Source organism: Coregonus clupeaformis, chromosome 19 (assembly GCF_020615455.1).
Source record: "Coregonus clupeaformis isolate EN_2021a chromosome 19, ASM2061545v1, whole genome shotgun sequence".
NCBI classification, from domain to species: domain Eukaryota; kingdom Metazoa; phylum Chordata; class Actinopteri; order Salmoniformes; family Salmonidae; genus Coregonus; species Coregonus clupeaformis.
Window position 1 is genome coordinate 33,652,590 of NC_059210.1, and position 22,872 is coordinate 33,675,461.

Consider the following 22,872-nt stretch of genomic DNA (forward strand, 5'->3'; position numbering starts at 1 on the left):
TGTTTTACTGAAAGCAAACGAGTCATAGCAGTTCTACACTGTGGTCGTTGTATTTTGAAGCAACATTTTTTTTCATTATCTTTATATAAATTCCAATAGACCAATTTATAAAACGTGACACTCTATCTCTTTCGCTCTCTCTCTCTCTCTCTCTCTCTCTCTCTCTCTCTCTCTCGCTCCTTCTCAAAAGTCTATGTTTGCGTTCTCAGTTTCTCCCGTTGCATCCATCGGGAAGAGGGAGTACTCTCCGTGCCGGACGACACTGAACACTCACACACTTCGCCTCACTTTCAAATTGTTGCAGGACTGGAAATGCTTAAAATACTCAGGATAGCCAAGATTGACTAGCTAACAAAGTTCTCTCGAGCGAAACTCACTTCGCACACGGGAGTTTTAAGTGGCCCATGGCCACACAAGTTGACTTTATTGCTTTCTCCACTGATACAGACAACAACAGTGATGTGATTGTGCTTTGATAACACAACGTGATACCCACAGACTGGATTCATCAAGCCAAGGTAAGAATAGCCATATGTTATGTTGTTATTTCCCAACATTTATATTAATGTGGTGCTTTGACTGGCTGTGGCTGTTTTGTTGCTTCCCAGTCGAAAGCCAATGTGTAGCTTAAGTCCCTGCATCATAGGTTATTAAGAGGTTATTCCTTTTTTTTTAAATCAGAGATTGATAGGCTACTATGCCTACACGTACATGTTCTTTTAAAAGGGAAAATGTCAATTGAGGCGAGTTTGGTCAGTGAACAAATTACACGTAGCCTAATGATTTGCAACATAAGCCTATTGTATTTGTCATTGCATATTACATTTACAAAATATTGGAATATTTTGTGCCTACGTTAAGTGTTTCAGTCTGAACTACTTTGCTAAACTTTAGTGTTATCAAATGCTTATTTTAACTGTAAACGGATATAATTCCGTGCAATCGGGTTTATGTCAGCACATTTCACTGTAATAAAGTTTAGTAATTTAGCAGACGCTCTTATCCAGAGCGACTTACAGTTAGTGAGAGCATACATTATTATATATTTTTCATACTGGCCCTACCCTGGGCCAATTGTGCGCCGCCCCATGGGTCTCCCGGTCGCGGCCGGCTACGACAGAGCCTGGATTCGAACCAGGATCTCTAGTGGCACAGCTAGCACTGCGATGCAGTGCCTTAGACCACTGCGCCACAATCAGTTTAATACAAGTAGTTTCTTCTGCATTCCATATTAACTTTGCGAGCGAGCCTGCAGCTTGAAGATAGCTGCCTGGTGGTATTGTAGGCTATTGTAATTGGAGGTAGTTTCATGTTCGGCCACATAGTGGTAGCCGGTTACTATTCATCGAAACGACGTGCGATTTTCTGGCCACCGGGACACCACCTCAAGTGTAAATGCCGAGCCTTTAGGAGTTTGTCCACTGTGCGCTCGCGAGTCCGGTTTGCTTCGGCGGCATGTCCAAATCAGAATGAATTTTATTCAGTTCTAATCAACTGGAAAATGGGAATATTGTCGACGCTGCGGAGTAGGGGATGTCTTTCTCACAAGTTTACTCTCTCTCGGGTCACGGAAACTGACCTTAAAAGAATGCGTGGTGAGTCATAAATTAAAATAGACGTAACCCTTCGTTCTAAAACTGATCCATTGGGAGACAATACCGAAGAAACAAGACATTGGTCCCAGCGAGAACACGGTGCGAGGAAAGGAAAAGTTATTGAAGTAAGTTGTTCTCAATTGGAATTCTGATTGCCTAACGTTAGGCTATAGCCTACATTTAACATTTATTTTTTGTGAAAGTTTTCAAGTTGAAAACAGCCTGTAGCGTAGCCTATATACTAGAATACTTTTCTCTATATATTTCCTTTTTGACTTAGGCTATTGTTATAGATGATTGCCAAGCAATAACTATTATGGTAGCCAATTACGAAATGTCATTTAATTCATTGACATATGAACGTAGCGATTTAGGAGAAGCGTTTATTTAGTCAGGCTTCACACATCATTTCGAATGACATTTAGAATTGTACATCTTGCCTTGCACTTAACAGTATATAATTGTTGTAGGCTATCTATCGTGTGAAGGAGTGACAGTTTCGTTGAGGTCACAGTGAGGATTCGTGGGGTGAACTTGATGCTAAGTTTACATGTCAGGGTATAGGAGGACAAGGCGCACTGAAGCATCATAGTCTTTCTGGAAAAGGGAGATAGGTCATCACTTTAGGGTGTTTCCCAAATTTAGACGCACACAAGTTCTCAGAAAATGCGTCTCGGAGTGCTGCACGCCCGGTGATAAGGTTTTGAAAGAGAGCCCTCGCACTCACTGACGACCAAAATGAATGCACGTGCGAGTGATCGGGTTTTAAAACCACTAAAAAGGAAATTCAGTGGATTGTGGCAATATCCGGATCAATGCCACACAGATTTCTTTTTTTTATCCCTTTAACTTGTTGACACTGAGGTGACACCGATGTATGAAGGACACAACGTTCCACCCCATTTTCCTTCTAAATAACCTAGCATATCATTGAAATGCAGCAGCCTTATTACTATTTGGGCACATTTCAAATCCTTTATCCTGATTTAAATAGTGCCTTTATTCTTCAGCTAAATGTAATTGTCTGTGGTCTAGCCAATTGAGAAGCACATTCCCGTTGTAAGCGAGAGTGTCTGTTTGAAAACAATCCGACTACGGGACCCTTCGCGGGGGTGAAGTTGATCTCGTATGCCATTTTGTTTTGAGCAGGTGCTGTGGGTTAAAGTTCCCTCATAAGGTAAAGTGGCATTAGAGTGCAGTCCACGTTCAAATGGCAGACTTATAAATAGGATGCCAATTCAGCACATTGTCCTAGAACGGCAGTTATACAAGGGCTGTGCTATTCACTGTCTGAGAAACCTTCTAGTCGCTGCGCACCTGTAGCTCGCCTGCGTTTAGCTATGGACCGTTCATTTGTTGTTCATTCAGCGGTCGTTTCTTATATGATCTGCGCACAAATTAAGCCTCCCTCATCTTTCACACTAAACTTTTACAGTATAGCCTATTAATGATGTCAGTCCCATCAAACAAGTGCATATAGGTTAGCCTTGTAACTGCCCCCAAGTGTAGGCTAACATGTCCAACTATTTAGGCCTATATTAAAACACAGACCTAATATGATAAATATCTTCAAGAAGTAATACAAAAAACACAACAAACCTTGCATTGAGAAAACTGTGACTCATTGTCATTTCATAATTAGGCTATGATTAGCACCAGGCCTGGAATTTCTTGATTTTAGGGGCAAGGCCATTTGGCCTTCAAGAGGTGCCCAATCTGCCAGGGCACGAGGGAGGCGCCTGAAAATTGTATATTATAAACTGAGTGGATTGAGCCCTGAATTCTGATTGGCTGAAAGCCATGGCATATCAGACTGTATACCATGGGTATGTCAAAACATGTATTTTTACTGCTCTTATTACGTTGGTAAACAGTTTATAATAGCAATAATGCTCCTCGGGGGGTTTGTGATAGATGGCCAATATACCACGGCTAAGGGCTGTGTCCAGGCACTCCGCATTGCGTTGTGCATAAGAACAGCCCTTAGCCGTGGTATATTGGCCATATACCACACCTCCTCTGGCCTTATTGCTTAAATAACCCATTCTTGAAAATATTGCATCTACAGGAGCTAGACCTTACCTCATGGTATAGTTAAGCAATAATGACACTTTTAATTATATATATATATATATATATATATATATATATGTGTGTGTGTATGTTTATAAATATGTACAGTACCAGTCAAATGTTTGGACTACTCATTCAGGGTTTTTCTTTACTTTTGACTATTTTCTACATTGTAGAATAATAGTGAAGACATCAACACGATGAAATAACACATATGGAATCATGTAGTAACCAAAAAAGTGTTAAACAAATATTTTATATTTGAGATTCTTCTAATAGCCATCCTTTGCCTTCATGACAGCATTTCACACTCTTGGCATTCTCTTAACCAGCTTCACCTGGAATGATTTTCCAACAGTCTTGAATGAGAATATGCTGAGCACTTGTTGGCTGCTTTTCCTTCACTCTGCTGTCCGACTCATCCCAAACCATCTCAATTGGTTAGAGGTCAGGTGATTGTGGAGGCCAGGTCATCTGATGCAGCACTCCATCACTCTCCTTCTTGGTAAAATAGCCCTTACACAACCTGGAGGTGTGTTGGGTCATTGTCCTGTTGAAAAACAAATGATAATCCCACTAAGCCCAAACCAAATGGGATGGCGTATCGCTGCAGAATGCTGTGGTAGCCTGCTGGTTAAGTGTGCCTTGAATTCTAAATAAATCATAGACTGTGTCACCAGCAAAGCACACCCACACCATCACACCTCCTCCTCCATGCTTCACGGTAGGAACTACACATGCAGAGATCATCCGTTCACCTACACTGCGTCTCACAAAGACGGCGGTTGGAACCAAAAATCTCAAATTTGGACTCCAGACCAAAGGACACATTTCCACCGGTCTAATGTCCATTGCTCGTGTTTCTTGGCCCAAGCAAGTCTCTTCTTCTTATTGGTGTCCTTTAGTAGTGGTTTCTTTGCAGCAATTCGACCATGAAAGCCTGATTCACACAGTCTCCTCTAAACAGTTGATGTTGAGATGTGTCTGTTACTTGAAGTATTTATTTGGGCTGTAATTTCTGAGGCTGGTAACTCTAATGAACTTATCCTCTGCAGCAGAGGTATTTCTGGGTCTTCCTTTCCTGTGGCGGTCCTCATGAGAGCCAGTTTCATCATAGCGCTTGATGGTTTTTGCGACTGCACTCGAAGCAAATGTTCCGTATTGACTGACCTTCATATCTTAAGGTAATGATGGACTGTCGTTTCTCCTTGCTTATTTGAGCTGTTCTTGCCATAATATGGATTTAGTCTTTTACCAAATAGCGCTATCTTCTGTATACCACCCCTACCTTGTCACAACACAACTGATTGGCTCAATCGCATTAGGTAGGAAAGAAATCCCACAAATTAACTTTTAACAAGGCACAGCTGTTAATTGAAATGCATTCCAGGTGACTACCTCATGAAGCTGGTTGAGAAAATGGAAAGCGTTTGCAAAGCTGTCATCAAGGCGAAGGGTGGCTACTTTGAAGAAACTCAAATAGAAAATATATTTTAATTTGTTTAACACTTTTTTGGTTGCTACATGATTCCATGTGTGTTATTTCATAGTTTTGATGTCTTCACTATTATTCTACAATGTAGAAAATAGTAAAAATAAAGAAAAACCTTTGAATGAGTAGATGTGGCCAAACCTTTGACTGGTACTGTATATAACTTAAATATAACTTAAAGATGCAATTTGGTTTGTGATTGTGTAGAAAATATAATATAAAACAACGGTTATTATATTTTTCTTTAGATTCTTTGCACTTGGCCTTCAAGACACTTTGCTTTTCAACTTGTTTTCCCCAGAATATATCAGATCTTCAAAATCATTGAGACAGTTGTTGAGGTTCAATCTGCAGTGCTAAGTGACTTGTAAATTATTAAGGCTCAAGTTGTCTTTTAAGAACTCTACGATAAACGCTGATGTCAAATGAGTTGCTATTTGCAGCAGAGTGAAAGAGTTTGCAGGCGACTTACAGGTGAGGGTGTTTGACAGCTGAGAGAGAGGGAGAGAGAGGGGGAGAGAGTGAGAGAGAGAGAATGTGAGTAATGGACTACTTAGAGATTGGCACAATTGGCTGCACTCATTAGCAGCTCCCCTGCAGCCTTGCTGATGGTTATAACCATGGTAATAACATAGAAATGGCCACAGGTATATTTCATTAAGACACAATTTTATAATGACTAAAACACAATTGTTAAAGAATACATATTTATTAATGTTGCTAGTTTTTTCATCCTTATTCTGACCCTGTTCTTTTGTTGTAATTTTGTTAGGCTTTTCCTTATTAGATTAAGCGCATGCTGCTTTTAAACACTATACATGTATTATATTTGTATTACTTAAATCAAGTCCACATTTGCACTTTTTCCCTTTGCATGTTGTTTTGAGATGAAGGGTGTCATTCACCTTTGAAATTAGAACTAAACAGAAAGCTTTATTCTAGTAAGTGACAGAGCTAGAAAGTCATAATTATTTGTTGTTGCACCCAAATTGGACATGTGTTGTACAAACAGACATTAAACATTTAGCCGTAAGTATTTTTCTCCATGTTGTAAGTACATATTAGCCAGCCTATATTTTTCTGCGGCTGTACGACACACCCAAATTGCAGCCTTGCTGCTGAAAAAGAAAGGTTGACGCTCTAGTGAATGAGCAGTTGAAGTACAGCGGCCTATGCCTGTACGTTCTTCAACCACAGTGCCAGTTGAGGGGGGATTGTATTGCTTTCTATTTTCCCTCCACCATATAACCTTGGAGTCCCGATTTCCCATTTTGCCTGTTTTATTTTACCTGCTCACTTTCAATGGCTGTAATGACCTATCCTTTTTGTGAGTGCTGCTGTACAGATGTAGGATCTTAATTTGATCATCCTGTTGCAGGAGAACATTCAAAACAATGGTAGTGTATTTGAGGTTTAAAAGAGAGAGCTTTGTATGTGTCTCTGTGTTTCGTCATCACGCAACAGACATCATCAGCGCGCGCAACAGAACAGTGTACTGTCACTTGGTTTGTTGTTTTTATGAAATCATTTTCATTAAATCGTTTTTAATCATAGCTAAAGTTTGTATTGCTACGGATTCCGCGACGGGGCCAGCCTTTACGGCTGGGACATCAAGTTTTTGTCCCGGATTCCTGTTAAGTAGCAGTTAGCTGCTAGCCATCATGAAAACGGAGGAGTCTAACGCTAGCAGTGCTAGCCCAACAGTGTTTTTATCCACGGCTGGGCACAAATGCTTCAGGTGTGAGAAGATTTCCACATAATCACAAGATGAAGATTAGGTGGAACTGGGAAATGGACAGGGATTTGTCTGCCTTAAATGCACCACCATCAAGCAGTTTAGGGAAGAGACCCTCTGGCTGTAAGCTCGGCTGCGAGAAAAGGATAACCTGCTTTCTAAGTACACCGACCTTGCTGTAACCCAGGCAAACTTAATCTGTTTTAAATGCCTCCTATAGAAAAGCTGTCGATGAGTCGGGAGGAGTTGATCTGTCCCAATCCAACGGACAGATGTTAAACTCAACTCCGCGGCCCATAGGAAACTGGACACTCGCAACGCGTAGGAGATTGGGGAGGCAGTCTGGCCACCCTTCATCGATCTAAGAAGATCCGATCCAGCTATCAAACAGCTTTGACCCACTTGAGACGGACCTACCAGCCCCGGGAGTCAGCATGGTTCCTGGGTGTATACCAACAGCCGGTGGCCACCCAGTGGCACCCTCCCCCATGACCACCACAGTTCAGCAGGTTGCTGGTGCAAAGAGTCAGGCTATTTGAAAAGGAAATAATCTCCCAAATATCACTATTTCTAAAACAAGCCATAGAAAGTTGGTTGCAATTTCAATTTAGTCCTCCAGAAACAACAGAACAAATAATACCGTCCTGGTCCCTTTGCAGAAAAACAGCCCCAAAGCATGATGTTTCCACCCCCATGCTTCACAGTAGGTATGGTGTTCTTTGGATGCAACTCAGCATTCTTTGTCCTCCAAACACGACGAGTTGAGTTTTTACCAAAAAGTTATATTTTGATTTCATCTGACCATATGACATTCTCCCAATCCTCTTCTGGATCATCCAAATGCACTCTATCAAACTTCAGATGGGCCTGGACATGTACTGGCTTAAGCAGGGGGACATGTCTGGCACTGCAGGATTTGAGTCCCTGGCGGCGTAGTGTGTTACTGATGGTAGGTTTAGTTACTTTGGTCCCAGCTCTCTGCAGGTCATTCACTAGGTCCCCCCGTGTGGTTCTGGGATTTTTGCTCACCGTTCTTGTGATCATTTTGACCCCACGGGGTGAGATCTTGCGTGGAGCCCCAGATCGAGGGAGATGATCAGTGGTCTTGTATGTCTTCCATTTCCTAATAATTGCTCCCACAGTTGATTTCTTCATGAGATCTTCAGTTTCTTGGCAATTTCTCGCATGGAATAGCCTTAATTTCTCAGAACAAGAATAGACTAACGAGTTTCAGAAAAAAGTTATTTGTTTCTGGACATTTTGATCTTGTAATGGAAACCACAATTGCTGATGCTCCAGATACTCAACTAGTCTCAAGAAGGCCAGTTTCTTTGCTTCTTTTATCAGCACAACAGTTTTCAGCTGTGCTAACATAATTGCAAAAGGGTTTTCTAATGATCAATTAGCCTTTTAAAATGATAAACTTGGCAACGTGCCATTGGAACACAGGACTGATGGTTGCTGATAATGGGCCTCTGTATGCCTATGTAAAATCAGCCGTTTCCAGCTACAATAGCCATTTACAACATTAACAATGTCTACACTGTATTTCTGATCCCTTTGATGTTATTTTAATGGACAAAACATTTTTTTTTTTTTCGAAAACAAGGACATTTCTAAGTGAACCCAAACTTTTGAACGGTAGTGTATGTATGTATATATATATATATATATACACATTTGAAGTCGGAAGTTTACATACACCTTAGCCAAATACCTTTAAACTCAGTTTTCACAATTCCTGACATTTAATCCTTGTAGAAATTCCCTGTCTTAGGTCAGTTAGGATCACCACTTTATTTTAAGAATGTGAAATGTCAGAATAATAGTAGAGAGAATTATTTATTTCATATTTTATTTATTTCATCACATTCCCAGTGGGTCAGAAGTTAGTAAAATTAGTATTTGGTAGCATTGCCTTTAAATTGTTTACCTTGGGTCAAATGTTTTGGGTAGCCTTCCACAAGCTTCCCACAATAAGTTGGGTGAATTTTGGCCCATTCCTCCTGACAGAGCTGGTGTAACTGAGTCAGGTTTGTTGGACTCCTTGCTCACACACGCTTTTTCAGTTCTACCCACACATTTTCTATAGGATTGAGGTCAGGGCTTTGTGAAGGTCACTCCAATACCTTGACTTTGTTGTCCTTAAGCCATTTTGCCACAACTTTGGAAGTATGCTTGGGGTCATTGTCCATTTGGAAGACCCATTTGCGACCATGCTTTAACTTCCTGACTGATGTCTTGAGATGTTGTTTCAATATATCCACATAGTTTTCCTTCCTCATGATGCCATCTATTTTGTGAAGTGCACCAGACCCTCCTGCAGCAAAGCACCCCCACAGCATGATGCTACCACCCCCGTGCTTCACGGTTGGGATGGTGTTCTTCGGCTTGCAAGCGACCCCCTTTTTCCTCCAAACATAACGATGGTCATTATGGCCAAACAGTTCTATTTTTGTTTCATCAGACCAGAGGACATTTCTCCAAAAAGTACGATCTTTGTCCCCATGTGCAGTTGGAAACCGTAGTCTGGCTTTTTCATGGCTGTTTTGGAGCAGTGGCTTCTTCCTTGCTGAGCGGCCTTTCAGGTTATGTCGATATAGGACTAGTTTTACTGTGGATATAGATACCTTTGTACCTGTTTCCTCCAGCATCCTCACAAGGTCCTTTGCTGTTGTTCTGGGATTGACTTGCACTTTTCGCACCAAAGTACGTTCATCTCTAGGAGACAGAATGCATCTCCTTCCTGAGCGGTATGACGGCTGCGTGGTCCCATGGTGTTTATACTTGCGTACTATTGTTTGTACAGATGAACGTGGTACCTTCAGGCGTTTGGAAATTGCACTCTTTAAAAGAGACTGGATTCACCCTAACCGCAGGGGTTCCAGGATTATTTCCAGTAACATCGCCAACTGTTTTTGAGACTGATGGACAGGGTCTGGTAGTGCTCCAGTTCTCCCTGTCAGAATATGCAACAGAGGACTTGGAAAGCATATTAACTCCTGTAGAAATGGCACTAGGGTTATTGTGAGTAACCTAATTTATGTTCCTTTAACTCCACCTTCTAGTGAGTTTATACAAACTGTCATCTCCTACCATTCTGATAGATCGGAGACTGTCAGAAAACATGGTTGTAGCGTTAATAATTTTGTTGTTATTCCATTGGTTACCTCAAGGCAGATGCCTCAGGGTTAGAGTGGCCCACACATGGCGCTTTTACATTCACCTTTCTCGTGGATGACCTCATTACTGAGCGCAAAGTTGATTACATGTTTCTCACTGAAACATGGCTGTCTTCAGACTGTAGTGCCACTCTTATTGAAGCCTCCCCCCGGACTACAGCTTTTCATACTCTATCAGAAAAGGGGAAAGGGTGGGGGGACAGCCTCTATTTTTACCAATGCTCTCAGCTGTAAGGACATTTCGTTTGGCGACTTTGGGTCTTTTGATCATCATGCTATACTGTTTAAATGTCAGCCACCAGTGCTGGCCATAACCCTGTATAGGCCATCAAAGCACTGCCCCACTTTCTTTACAGATTTTTCGGAACTATTGTTTATTGTCCTTGAGAACTATGATTAAATCATTGTGTTGGCCCACCCATAACCGCGGCCATACTTTGGACCTGGTTATTACCGAGGGACTTTCTATTGACATAGCCTCTATTGTTGATGTTGCTTTATCTGATCACCACGGTGTTTTTTTTACTACCTTGTTGCCCATACCACAGGGTAATACTGAACACATTATTAAGAAACACTTTCTTACCTCTGAGGTTGCTACAGATTTTATTGAGTGTATGAACCTATTCTGCCTTCCTCTTGTGATGATTTAGTTGATAACTTTAATAGGAAATTAAGTGCAACCATTGATGCCATATCTCCAGTAAGGGTGAAAAAGGCCCCATCCAAATGGAGAGCCCCTTGGATGAGTGAGGAAACTAATCAATTAAAGAGAAATTGCAGAAAGGCAGAGCCAAACTGGAGAAAGTCAAAGTTGCAGGTCCATTATGAAATTCTGAGAGAGCAACTTAGCATATATACAGTGCATTCGGATAGTATTCAGACCCCTTCCCTTTTTCCACATTTTGTTACGTTACAGCCTTATTAAAAAATAAATGTAAAAAAATTATAATCTCATCAATACCCCATAATGACAAAGCAAAAACAGGTTTTTAGACATTTTTGCAAATGTATTAACAAATAAAAACGGAAATATCACGTTTACATAAGTATACAGACCCTTTACTCAGTACTTTGTTGAAGCACCTTTGGCAGCGGTTACAGCCTCGAGTCTTCTTGGGGATGACACTACAAGCTTGGCACACCTGTATTTGGGGAGTTTCTCCCATTCTTCTCTGCATATCCTATCAAGCTCTGTCAGGTTGGATGGGGAGCGTCGCTGCACAGCCATTTTCAGGTCTCTCCAGAGATGTTCAATCGGGTTCATGTCCGGGCTCTGGCTGGGCCACTCAAGGACATTCAGAGACTTGTCCGAAGCCACACCTGCATTGTCTTGGCTGTGTGCTTAGGGTCATTGTCCTGTTGGTTGGTGAACCTTCAACCCAGTCTGAGGTCTTGAGCACTCTGGAGCAGGTTTTCATCAAGGATCTCTCTGTACTTTGCTCCATTCATCTTTCCCTCGATCCTGACTAGTCTCCCAGTCCCTGCCGCTGAAAAACATCCCCACAGCATGATGCTGCCACCACAATACTTCACCGTAGGGATGGTGCCACGTTTCCTGCAGACGTGATGCTTGGCATTCAGGCCAAAGAGTTCAATCTTGGTTTCATCAGACCAGAGAATCTTGTTTCTCATGGTCTGAGAGTCCTTTAGGTGCCTTTTGGCAAGCTCCAAGCGGGCTGTCATGTGCCTTTTAGTGAGGAGTTGCTTCCGTCTGGCCACTCTACCATAAAGGCTTGATTGGTGGAGTGCTGCAGAGATGGTTGTCCTTCTGGAAGTTTCTCCTGTCTCCACAGAGGAACTCTGCAGCTCTGTCAGAGTGACCATCGGGTTCTTGGTCACCTCCCTGACCAAGGCCCTTATCCCCCGATTGCTCAGTTTGGCATGGCGGCCAGCTCTAGGAAGAGTCTTGGTGGTTCCAACCTTCTTCCATTTAAGAATGATGGAGGCCACTGTGTTCGTCGGGACCTTCAATGCTGCAGAAATGTTTTGGTACCCTTTCCCAGATCTGTGCCTTGAGACAATCCTCTTTCGGAGCTCTACGAACAATTCCTTCGACCTCATGGCTTGGGTTTTGCTCTGACATGCATTGTCAACTGTGGGACCTTATATAGACAGGTGTGTGCCTTTTCAAATCATGTCCAATCAATTGAATTGACCACAGGTGGACTCCAATCAAGTTGTAGAAACATCTCAAAGATGATCAATGGAAACAGGCTGCACCTGAGGTCAATTTCGAGTCTCATAGCAAAGGGTCTGAATACTTATGTAAATAAGATATTTCGGTTTTTTATTTTTAATACATTTGCTAAGATTTATTCAAACCTGTTTTTGCATTGTCATGATGGGGTATTCTGTGTAGATTGATGAGGATTTTTTATTTATTTAATCCATTTTAGAATAAGACTGTAATGTAACAAAATGTGGAAAAAGTCAAGGGGTCTGAATACTTTCCGAATTCACTGTAACAAGGCAATTCGAAATGCCAGACGGGCTCATTTTTCTAATTGATCACCAATAATCAGAATAATTTGAGAGTGCTCTTCTCGACCATTGATGGTCTACCCCTGTGAACTTTCCTCCACATCTAAATGTGATAAGTTTGCAGTATATTTCAGAGATAAGATAACAAACATTAGGCTAGGTATCAGTCAAGCAATTTAAGCCTTCTACCTGCCTTCTTGATCCTGTCCTCACCACCTTCTTCAAAACAGTTTTAATTGCATATCTGAAGAAGTTCAAGCCATTGTAAATCACAGTTACTTTCCCCTCTGCACTAATAACTTCTATGGTGAAACCCCTTCTGAAGAAAAGTAATATAGATTTTTCAGCTTTTAGAAATTTTCGGCCTATCTCCAACTTACCATTCTTCAGCAAAATTCTAGAGAAATTGGTTTTTAGACAGCAAAATGATTTTGTGCCAACTGTATTTTTGAAAAGTGCCAATCTGGTTTTTGTGCCCACCTTAGTTAAAGTGATAAATTATCTTAGAGCCAACATAGATGCCAAACATCTCTGTCCTTGTACTGTTGGATTTAAGTGCTGCATTCGATACTATTGACCATGATGACCTTCTGGACAGACTGGAGAGGTGGGTTGGCCTCTCCAGTCCAGTTCTAAATTGGTTGACCTATTAAACCGGTCAAGAGTTTTTTGTCACCCATGGTGAACATAACTCAGAGAAAATACATATCACATGTGGCGTTCCACAAGGTTCGACTTTGGGTCCGGTACTATTCAGTTTATATATGTTACCCCTTGGCAGCATTATCAGAAAGCACAGCATTGATTTTCACTGCTACGCAGACGATACACAACTTTACATTTCTGTGTCACCAGAGGATTTTAGCTCCACAGAAAAATGATTAGACTGTATTAGTGATTTAAATACTTGGATGGCTCACAAATTCCTCCAACTAAATCAAGACAAGACCGAGGTACTTATTGTTGCAGCCAAAGCACAGAGCGAGAATCTGGCCGCACATTTTAATTCACGGGCAATAAAGATAAAACACCAGGTAAAAACCTAGGTGTCATTTTAGATTCTGAACTCAATTTCGAATCACACATTAGGAATGTGACCATCTGAGGAACATTGCCAAGGTGTGGCCGTTTCTCTCTCAGGCTTATACAGAGAGACTCATCCATGCTTTTATTACAAGCAGGCTTGACTACTGTAATGCTCTCCTGTCTGGTCTACCTAAGAAAGCCATTGGTCAACTGCAAAACATACAGAATGCTGCAGCGCGGGTACTGACCAAGAACAGACGGTGAGCACAGATTACACCGGTTTTAAGGTCTCTGCACTGGCTGCCTGTGATTTTTAGAATACATTTTAAGATTCCTCTATTGGTTTTTAAATCAATCCATGATTGTGCACCCAAATACATGTCAGGCATGCTTTGAAGTTATGTACCCAGTAGGTCCCTCAGGTCCTCTGGCACTGGCCTTTTAACTATCCCAAAGCCTAGGACCAAGAGGCATGGAGAGGCAGCCTTTAGTTATTATGCCCCCAGCCTCTGGAATAGCCGACCAGAAAACCTGAGGGGGTCCCAAACTGTGGATATATTTAAAAGCGGACTTAAAACACACCTTTTTAGCTTTGCTTTTCCTTAGTGTGTTTTTTAGTCATTCAGTTTTTGTTATTCTAATTGTTTTTTATCCTCTTGTGTTTGAGGTGTAGTAAATATTTTCATTGTTTTTATTCATTTTTTCCTGTGAAGCACATTGCGTTGCATTCCATGTCTGAAATGTGATGTATAAATAAAGCTTGATTTTATTTTATGAAAAGGTATCTGAAGTTTGTAATTTCCACTTTGAAATTTCAGACTTGATTTTCCCTTACGAAAAATATATCAACCACTACAAAAATGTCCATTAATTATAATCCACATAATTCACATTTCCTTTTGCTACAGGATTATTTTCCTGCTGTAGCAAACTGGCTCAAATTAAGATCTTACATCTGTAGCACTTGCTCCCCCACCATCCAATTATAAGTCTGAATGGGATCATACCTGACAACCCAAACTGTGCTTGGGCCTCCTCCTGCAAGAGCCACTTAAGTGTGTTTGCACCCCTCTCCCCAAATATACTTTGCTATTAGACATCGTACACGAACATGCCCCTTAAACTCACCACAGCAACCAAAACAGTACTTTTCCGTTCCCCAATGTGTAGCAGTAGTTCTCCTGAGTCTCCAATCGCCAAAACATTTATTTATCCCTTTTGTGATCCCCTTATCTCTCTCCTTCACCCCCTGTCCTCCTTTGAAAACCTTGAACCCATGGTCATCTTGTCTTTAAGGGAAACCTTCAATATGTTCTGAGCATTTCTGAAGCCAACAGTGGCAATGGGCTGTACCTGCAGGCTGCAGCATAGTGTGAATAAAGCAGTACTTTTGAGCGAGTGGTTTTAGACAACAGGCCTCAACAAAGAACCGTGGCAGTATCAACACAACCTTCAAACCGTGACTTCCACCACCACCAAACAGGGAGAAAACCGCTGGATCGGCAGCCATCTTAATCATCAGTTTATTTAGGCTTGTCAAAGAAAATACCTGGAGGATTCAATGTAAAGCCCACAGGAAATGACATCATGAGCCAGCAATGAAGGAACCCAAAGCCAATCCAATGATGATTTTTACAATTAAATTTTTTATCTTACCCTACAAGGTCCGGAGTACTGCTGGTTTTCTCTTCTACCTGATAATTAATTGCACCCACCTGGTGTCCCAGGTCTAAATCAGTCCCTGATTAGAGGGGAATATATATTTTTTAAAGCAGTGGAACTGACTTCGAGTTCTAGATTTGAATTTGAGGAAGATCTAGAGGCACTCAAACACCCTTCGAGAACCTGCCCATTCCATGTACTGTATCTCCCATTGCGTCAAGCTTGTGTCACGGTTCAGACAGACGACAAGAGGACCACAATTGCGTCACACCAGAAAGTTTATTTAAACTTAAAGGGAAAGGGATGTAGGGAGTGAGTGAAGGCTCCAGGGGTTATCCCGTCCGATGTGCTGGGTCTGTGCCTCCCCCCAGTGGCAGCGATGCGTCCGATGACGCCGGTGGTTGGTGGTCCAGAAGTCCTGGGGGGGGGAGGAAACACAGACACAACGGGGCGGAATGAAACCAGGCAGCAGTACAGTTCAAGGGAAATCCAAAATACGTAGTAGCAAGGCAGAAGGCTGGTCAGAGTTACCGGGATAGAAGAGTAGTCAGGAGTCGTAATGGCAGAAGCAGGTCTGGATCTCCTGAGGCAGAAGAGTCTCCAAAAAACAGGCAGGTCCGGGGTCACAAAACCAGGGTGAGCCAGAAGCGCGAGCAAACAGGTTCCGGGTGTGAGCTTTGCAGACGATCTGACACCGGAGAGCTGAAAGACAGGGCCTAATATACTGGGAGAGGTTAGTGGGTAATGCAGCGCAGCTGGCAGAGTAATTAGAGCCGAGCAGAGCAGGGACAGGTGGAGCTAGTTAGGCTGAGTAGAGAGAGAGAGGTGAGCAGAGTGGAAGATAGTGGAAACCAATTAAGGTGGTAACCCGGTGGAGTGAGAGGGCTCATGACAGAACCCCCCAAGGGACGGCCCCAGAAGTCCCAAGAGCAACACCACGCCGGGCGGGAGGAGGGGAGCCGGAGGAGGGCTAGAACTCCTCCGAACGGTCCGAGCGAACGTCCTCATCCTCGGAGGAAGCCGGAGGGCCGTGGTCGGGAGATGGGACAGGTCCCGAGACAGGATCAGGCACAGGACAGGAAGCCGAGCGGGCAGGACGGTTAGGGATCCCTCTGGGGCGGCCCCTACGGATTGCAGGTTGATCAGGATGCCGTTGGTGGAAAGCGGTGATGAGAGTCCTATCCACAATCCGACTAGCTGGCACCCAGGTCCTTTCCTCAGGTCCATAGCCCTCCCAGTCAATGAGGTACTGGAGACCCCTACCCCTCCGTCTGGACCGAAGCAGGCGGCGGACGGTGTAAACCCGACCACCATCGACGAGCCGTGGAGGAGGAGGACAAGGCGCAGCAGGGACCAGCGGACTCCTGGGCACAGGCAGGGGCTGCAGCAATCCGGCTGGGGGCTGGCAGAACGACTTGTGTTGGTTGCAGATGGGGCAGGCTTGGACGAATTCCCCGTACATCCTTCCTCAGAGAGGGCCACCAGAACCTCTGGGCGAGCAGGTTGTAAGTGCGGGTGGAGCCAGGGTGACAAGCTAGGCGGGAGTCATGTCCCCACTGAACGACCTGGGACCTCAGGTCTTCGGGGGACAAAAAGGCGGTCAGCTGGGCAAGTGCTGGGACCTGGCTGGTTACGGAGAGCCTCCAGCACCTGTTCCTCAACAGCCCAGGTCAGAGCTGCAACGATGCAGGGACTTGGCAGAATCGACACAGGGTCCTTGGAGGGGTCAGGAGCGGAGTTAGTAGGTACTGGCCGAGGGGGTAGTGCGGCGGCAAGCAGGCAGGTTCGGTGGCAGTCCTCTCCCCACTCCCTGATCACCCCGGTCACCCAGTCGAGCTGAGGGTTGTGCCGGCGGAGCCATGGGTAACCCAGGATGAGGGGTTGGCCTGGAGAGGGGAGCAGGTGAAACTGGATAGTTTCTTGATGGTTTCCGGACAGACCCATCGAGACCGGGGCCGTGACATGAGTGACCGATCCGAGTAAGTGTCCGTCCAGTGCCCGGGCAGGAATAGGAGGTGTCAAACGGAGGTTCTCCAGTCCCAGTTGGCGTGCCAGCTTGATGTCCATTATGTTGGCTTCGGCGCCAGAATCCACCAGAGCAGCCAGGGTGTGAGTTGAGTCAGGGAGGCGGAGGTGAACTTGCAGCAGGGGTTTGCGGTCGGAGGACTGGATGGTCATTGAACTCAACCGGACTCCCCCTATGCCCGGTGAGCTTCGGCCCTTTAAAGGGCAGGTTACCACACGATGTCCATCACCTCCACAATAGAGGCAGAGGTTTGAGGTGAAGCGTCGCTGGCGCTCTGCAGGAGTGAGAGAGGCTCGCCCAATCTCCATAGGCTCAGACTGATCAAGCTGACCTGGGTGAGTGGCAGTAGATGACAGGAGCCCAGTCGGATCTCTCCGAATGCCGGTAGTAGGTGGACCTTGGCGCCCCCCTCCCACGACGACGGGTCTGTATCCTACTGTCGATCCTGACAGTCAGTGCGATGGCTTCATCAAGAGTGGAAGGCAGTTCATGGGAGACCAACTCGTCCTTGATATAGTCAGCCAAACTATGGAAGAACGCGTCCACCAACGATGGTGTGTTCCAAGAACTTCGTCTAGCCAGGGTTCGGAAGTCGATGGAATGGTCTGCGACTGTACGTCTGCCTTGTCGAATACTGAACAGTTCACGAGACGCCTCTGCGGTTGGGGAATCCAGGTCAAACACCTTCAGCATCTCCTCAGCAAACAGGTCGAAGGTTGCACATGCGGGGGTTTGACGTTCGAACTCTGCTGTTCCCCAGAGTCGAGCTCGGCCCGTCAGGTGAGTGATGGCATACCCAACTTTAGCCCCCTCCGTGGCGAAGGTCCTTGGCTGCAAGGAGAACTGAAGTCGGCAGCTAGTCAGGAATGGCCGGACCTGGGTTGAATCGCCGTTGAACCGCTCGGGGTTTCCAATCTTGGGTTCCGGAGCAGCGGCTGCAATGACCGGGGCAGGTAACTCGGGGGCAGGGCTGGTGGGCAGACTGGCTGGGGTCAGGTTGGTGAGGAGTTGAATGATCATGGCGAGTTGTTGTTGCTGCTGCTGGGACTGCTGCTGGTGCTGCTGGAACTGCTGATGCTGTTGGTGGCCGACCTGAAGCAGAGAGGAGATGACGCCGCTCATGCGGCCTAGCTCTCTCTCAGTGTGTTCCAGGCGTAGCATGGCGGTGGGTTGCTCAGGCTCTTCGGTTTCCATGTCGGGGGGAAGTGTGCGCTGAGTCCATGATGGTCAGATCGTACTGTCACGGTTCAGACAGACGACAAGAGGACCACAATTGCGTCACACCAGAAAGTTTATTTAAACTTAAAGGGAAAGGGATGTAGGGAGTGAGTGAAGGCTCCAGGGGTTATCCCGTCCGATGTGCTGGGTCTGTGCCTCCCCCCAGTGGCAGCGATGCGTCCGATGACGCCGGTGGTTGGTGGTCCAGAAGTCCTGGGGGGAGGAAACACAGACACAACGGGGCGGAATGAAACCAGGCAGCAGTACAGTTCAAGGGAAATCCAAAATACGTAGTAGCAAGGCAGAAGGCTGGTCAGAGTTACCGGGATAGAAGAGTAGTCAGGAGTCGTAATGGCAGAAGCAGGTCTGGATCTCCTGAGGCAGAAGAGTCTCCAAAAAACAGGCAGGTCCGGGGTCACAAAACCAGGGTGAGCCAGAAGCGCGAGCAAACAGGTTCCGGGTGTGAGCTTTGCAGACGATCTGACACCGGAGAGCTGAAAGACAGGGCCTAATATACTGGGAGAGGTTAGTGGGTAATGCAGCGCAGCTGGCAGAGTAATTAGAGCCGAGCAGAGCAGGGACAGGTGGAGCTAGTTAGGCTGAGTAGAGAGAGAGAGGTGAGCAGAGTGGAAGATAGTGGAAACCAATTAAGGTGGTAACCCGGTGGAGTGAGAGGGCTCATGACAGCTTGGCCAGGCAGCAGATAGTCTGATGCTCGCATGGTGTATGCAAAATAGATCAGTCTGTAACTCCCATCATCGTAACTTTATTAGTACGTTTTTTTAAAGACTGAATCATTGTAAAAGAGAAACAACATAATTCTGCCTGGACTTTCTCGATCGTTCGTTGACTGACTTCTAAACTTGTGTGGAACAGCCAAAAGGACATGTCAAGGAGCTCTGGAAAAGAATTCCTCTGGAAGTACACTGCAGGTAAACTGCTGAATTTGTTGGTCTCCTTAAAAGCCAATGGATTGCTGACTTTTGGATCGTTGACAGAGTGAGATGGCCTAGTAGTGACTGACATTTGTGCTTCAGTCGTTCCCCGGCCATCAGTCAAAGTAAAGCCCTCTTATTGCACTGCAGCAAATGCTTTGTTTATAATGGAAGCCTTGATGATTTACCACAGCGGGAAAGAACACTCGCTAGGCTAGCAGTTTTGCTGATGATAGCCAGTGTGTGTTCTGTCCAATATTCTCTCTCTCTCTCTCTCTCTCTCTCTCTCTCTCTCTCTCTCTCTCTCTCTCTCTCTCTCTCTCTCTCTCTCTCTCTCTCTCTCCCTTCCCTTGTAATTTCAATGTATTGTTATCCCTCTCTCTCTTGTCTTTCACTTCACCTTATTTCACCTTACCTTGTTTTACATCAGAGATGTGTTAGTTTAGTACGTGCATAAAAGCCTTAATTAACCTTAATTAGGAGGTAAATGGCTAATAATACCTCTAACTGTTTAGAAGGCAGAAGGCGGCAGCAGGTTTAGTTCCGAGAATGGGCTATGAACAGGTTATAAACAGACTATGAACAGGCTATGAATGGTCTCCAGACCAGGAAGCTTACATTCCCCGAAGCTGTCTTCCACAAGTTCACCAGCCGCCAGGATGAACAAAGGGAAACTAGGAAAATATGAACACTTGACTTGGATCGAAATGGAAAACAAATCATAATGAAGTTAAGCCTGGCTTTCTTTCTGGTGTGTCAAGCGAGAAAAATGGCCTTCCTTCACAAACAAAAGAGGCGCTATAGAAGAAAGCTGTGAACGAGTTACCATATCAAATAACAAAACAGAGACTAGGCTCCACTCTCACACATTTCATTGTGTGCTTTATGCATGGTCAAAAGGCTAACACCAGACGTGACGAACAAAGGGTGAGAAGGTGTTGATATTTGTCTGTCTGCGCCACATTGTCTCTAGGTGGATATGTGTGTCACCTCAAGTTCTCTTGGGTCGCTGGGTCACATGGCCTTTGGCTCGATCATTTCACACCACAGTGTTGAACACCTGCAAGACTGTCTAAGAATTATTACCAGTTATCATGTATTTGCTAGTGTTACTACCATTTGTGTTTAAGAACATACTGTTTACAATGGTTTGCAAAAATGTTGAGTTAAGAGCTTTATTTAATGAATGTGTTCCCTGAATCCTATTGGCAGAGCTGGATTTGAACCGCCAATCAGAGTAAAATGCACAATTAACAAACGCCTTGACTCTTTTATGAGATCCTGTGATTTGTTCTCCGTGGTATCGACATACAGTTAGTCTTATTCTAGATGGGGTTAAAAAGGGAAATGTGCTGAAATGTTGTGGCGAGGGTTTGAGGTTTGGCCTCCCATTCAGTTCCCATGAGCCTCTCTGACCATCTGAAAGGGCTGCTGAAACTGGCACACGCCACACACATACAGATGCACTGGCATAACACACTTGCACACACACACTTGCACACATACACGCACGTAGACGCAGCACACACACACTTGCACACACACACACCTAAGCAGGGTATACTGTATGCATTGATATGTATCACAGTATGTGGTCATGTCGAGATGTTGTTGTGCCTGGATGAAATGCTCCAGCCTACAACTCCATGAGCCCACACTTCACCACTCGCACAGAGGCCTTCTACTAATGGGGCGTGGCGGCACCGCTCGGGGTGTGAGGCCTCCGAAACAGGTGTGTGGTCGGACCGCCAGGGGAAGGACGGTGGTCCCATCCACCATGACCCAATAGCCGACACTAATTGGTCGGTGGCCAGCAGCTGTCGATGCAGGCTGTTCCCGTGGTTTCCAGTTTGGAGAGAGGCCTTTAATCAAACTGTCGTCATTACGAGGTGGTGGTAAGAGCTGGGCCCACAGTAAGACTGGCTCTGTTTGGTGGCCTGGGAGGGGTAGTGAGGCCACAGGGAAAGTTATGGGTTCGGGAAACCCAGAATAGAAATGCACTTGTACGCTTTGATTGACAACCCTGAAATATCCCCATGTGAAATACAATTGAGAGTTACAGTGGGGAAAAAAAGTATTGCAATTAACTTGCAATTGTGCAAGTTCTCCCACTTAAAAAGATGAGAGAGGCCTGTAATTTTCATCATAGGTACACGTCAACTATGACAGACAAATTGAGATTTTTTTTCTCCAGAAAATCACATTGTAGGATTTTTTATGAATTTATTTGCAAATTATGGTGGAAAATAAGTATTTGGTCACCTACAAACAAGCAAGATTTCTGGCTCTCACAGACCTGTAACTTCTTCTTTAAGAGGCTCCTCTGTCCTCCACTCATTACCTGTATTAATGGCACCTGTTTGAACTTGTTATCAGTATAAAAGACACCTGTCCACAACCTCAAACAGTCACACTCCAAACTCCACTATGGCCAAGACCAAAGAGCTGTCAAAGGACACCAGAAACAAAATTGTAGACCTGCACCAGGCTGGGAAGACTGAATCTGCAATAGGTAAGCAGCTTGGTTTGAAGAAATCAACTGTGGGAGCAATGATTAGGAAATGGAAGACATACAAGACCACTGATAATCTCCCTCGATCTGGGGCTCCACGCAAGATCTCACCCCGTGGGGTCAAAATGTTCACAAGAACGGTGAGCAAAAATCCCAGAACCACACGGGGGGACCTAGTGAATGACCTGCAGAGAGCTGGGACCAAAGTAACAAAGCCTACCATCAGTAACACACTACGCCGCCAGGGACTCAAATCCTGCAGTGCCAGACGTGTCCCCCTGCCCCCTGCTTAAGCCAGTACATGTCCAGGCCCGTCTGAAGTTTGCTAGAGTGCATTTGGATGATCCAGAAGAGGATTGGGAGAATGTCATATGGTCAGATGAAACCAAAATAGAACTTTTTGGTAAAAAATCAACTCGTCGTGTTTGGAGGACAAAGAATGGTGAGTTGCATCCAAAGAACACCATACCTACTGTGAAGCATGGGGGTGGAAACATCATGCTTTGGGGCTGTTTTTCTGCAAAGGGACCAGGACGACTGATCCGTGTAAAGGAAAGAATGAATGGGGCCATGTATCGTGAGATTTTGAGTGGAAAACCTCCTTCCATCAGCAAGGGCATTGAAGATGAAACGTGGCTGGGTCTTTCAGCATGACAATGATCCCAAACACACCGCCCGGGCAACGAAGGAGTAGCTTCATAAGAAGCATTTCAAGGTCCTGGAGTGGCCTAGCCAGTCTCCAGATCTCAACCCCATAGAAAATCTTTGGAGGGAGTTGAAAGTCCGTGTTGCCCAGCGACAGCCCCAAAACATCACTGCTCTAGAGGAGATCTGCATGGAGGAATGGGCCAAAATACCAGCAACAGTGTGTGAAAACCTTGTGAAGACTTACAGAAAACGTTTGACCTGTGTCATTGCCAACAAAGGGTATA

General features: G+C 44.7%; 1 protein-coding gene across 2 annotated transcripts in view; it reads left to right on the forward strand.

Moving 5' to 3' along the window:
• Positions 1-214: 214 nt before the first annotated feature.
• Positions 215-22,872, forward strand: part of LOC121532073 (transcription factor SOX-6) — a 173,408-nt gene continuing 150,750 nt past the window's right edge. Inside the window, exon 1 of one of the 2 annotated variants that reach the window (XM_041837744.2) lies at positions 215-518. The gene's annotated coding sequence lies outside the window, so the exon portion shown is untranslated. Of the gene's footprint in view, positions 519-1,253; positions 1,721-22,872 lie in introns of those variants that run through there. The other variant, XM_041837743.2, reaches the window with a different exon arrangement.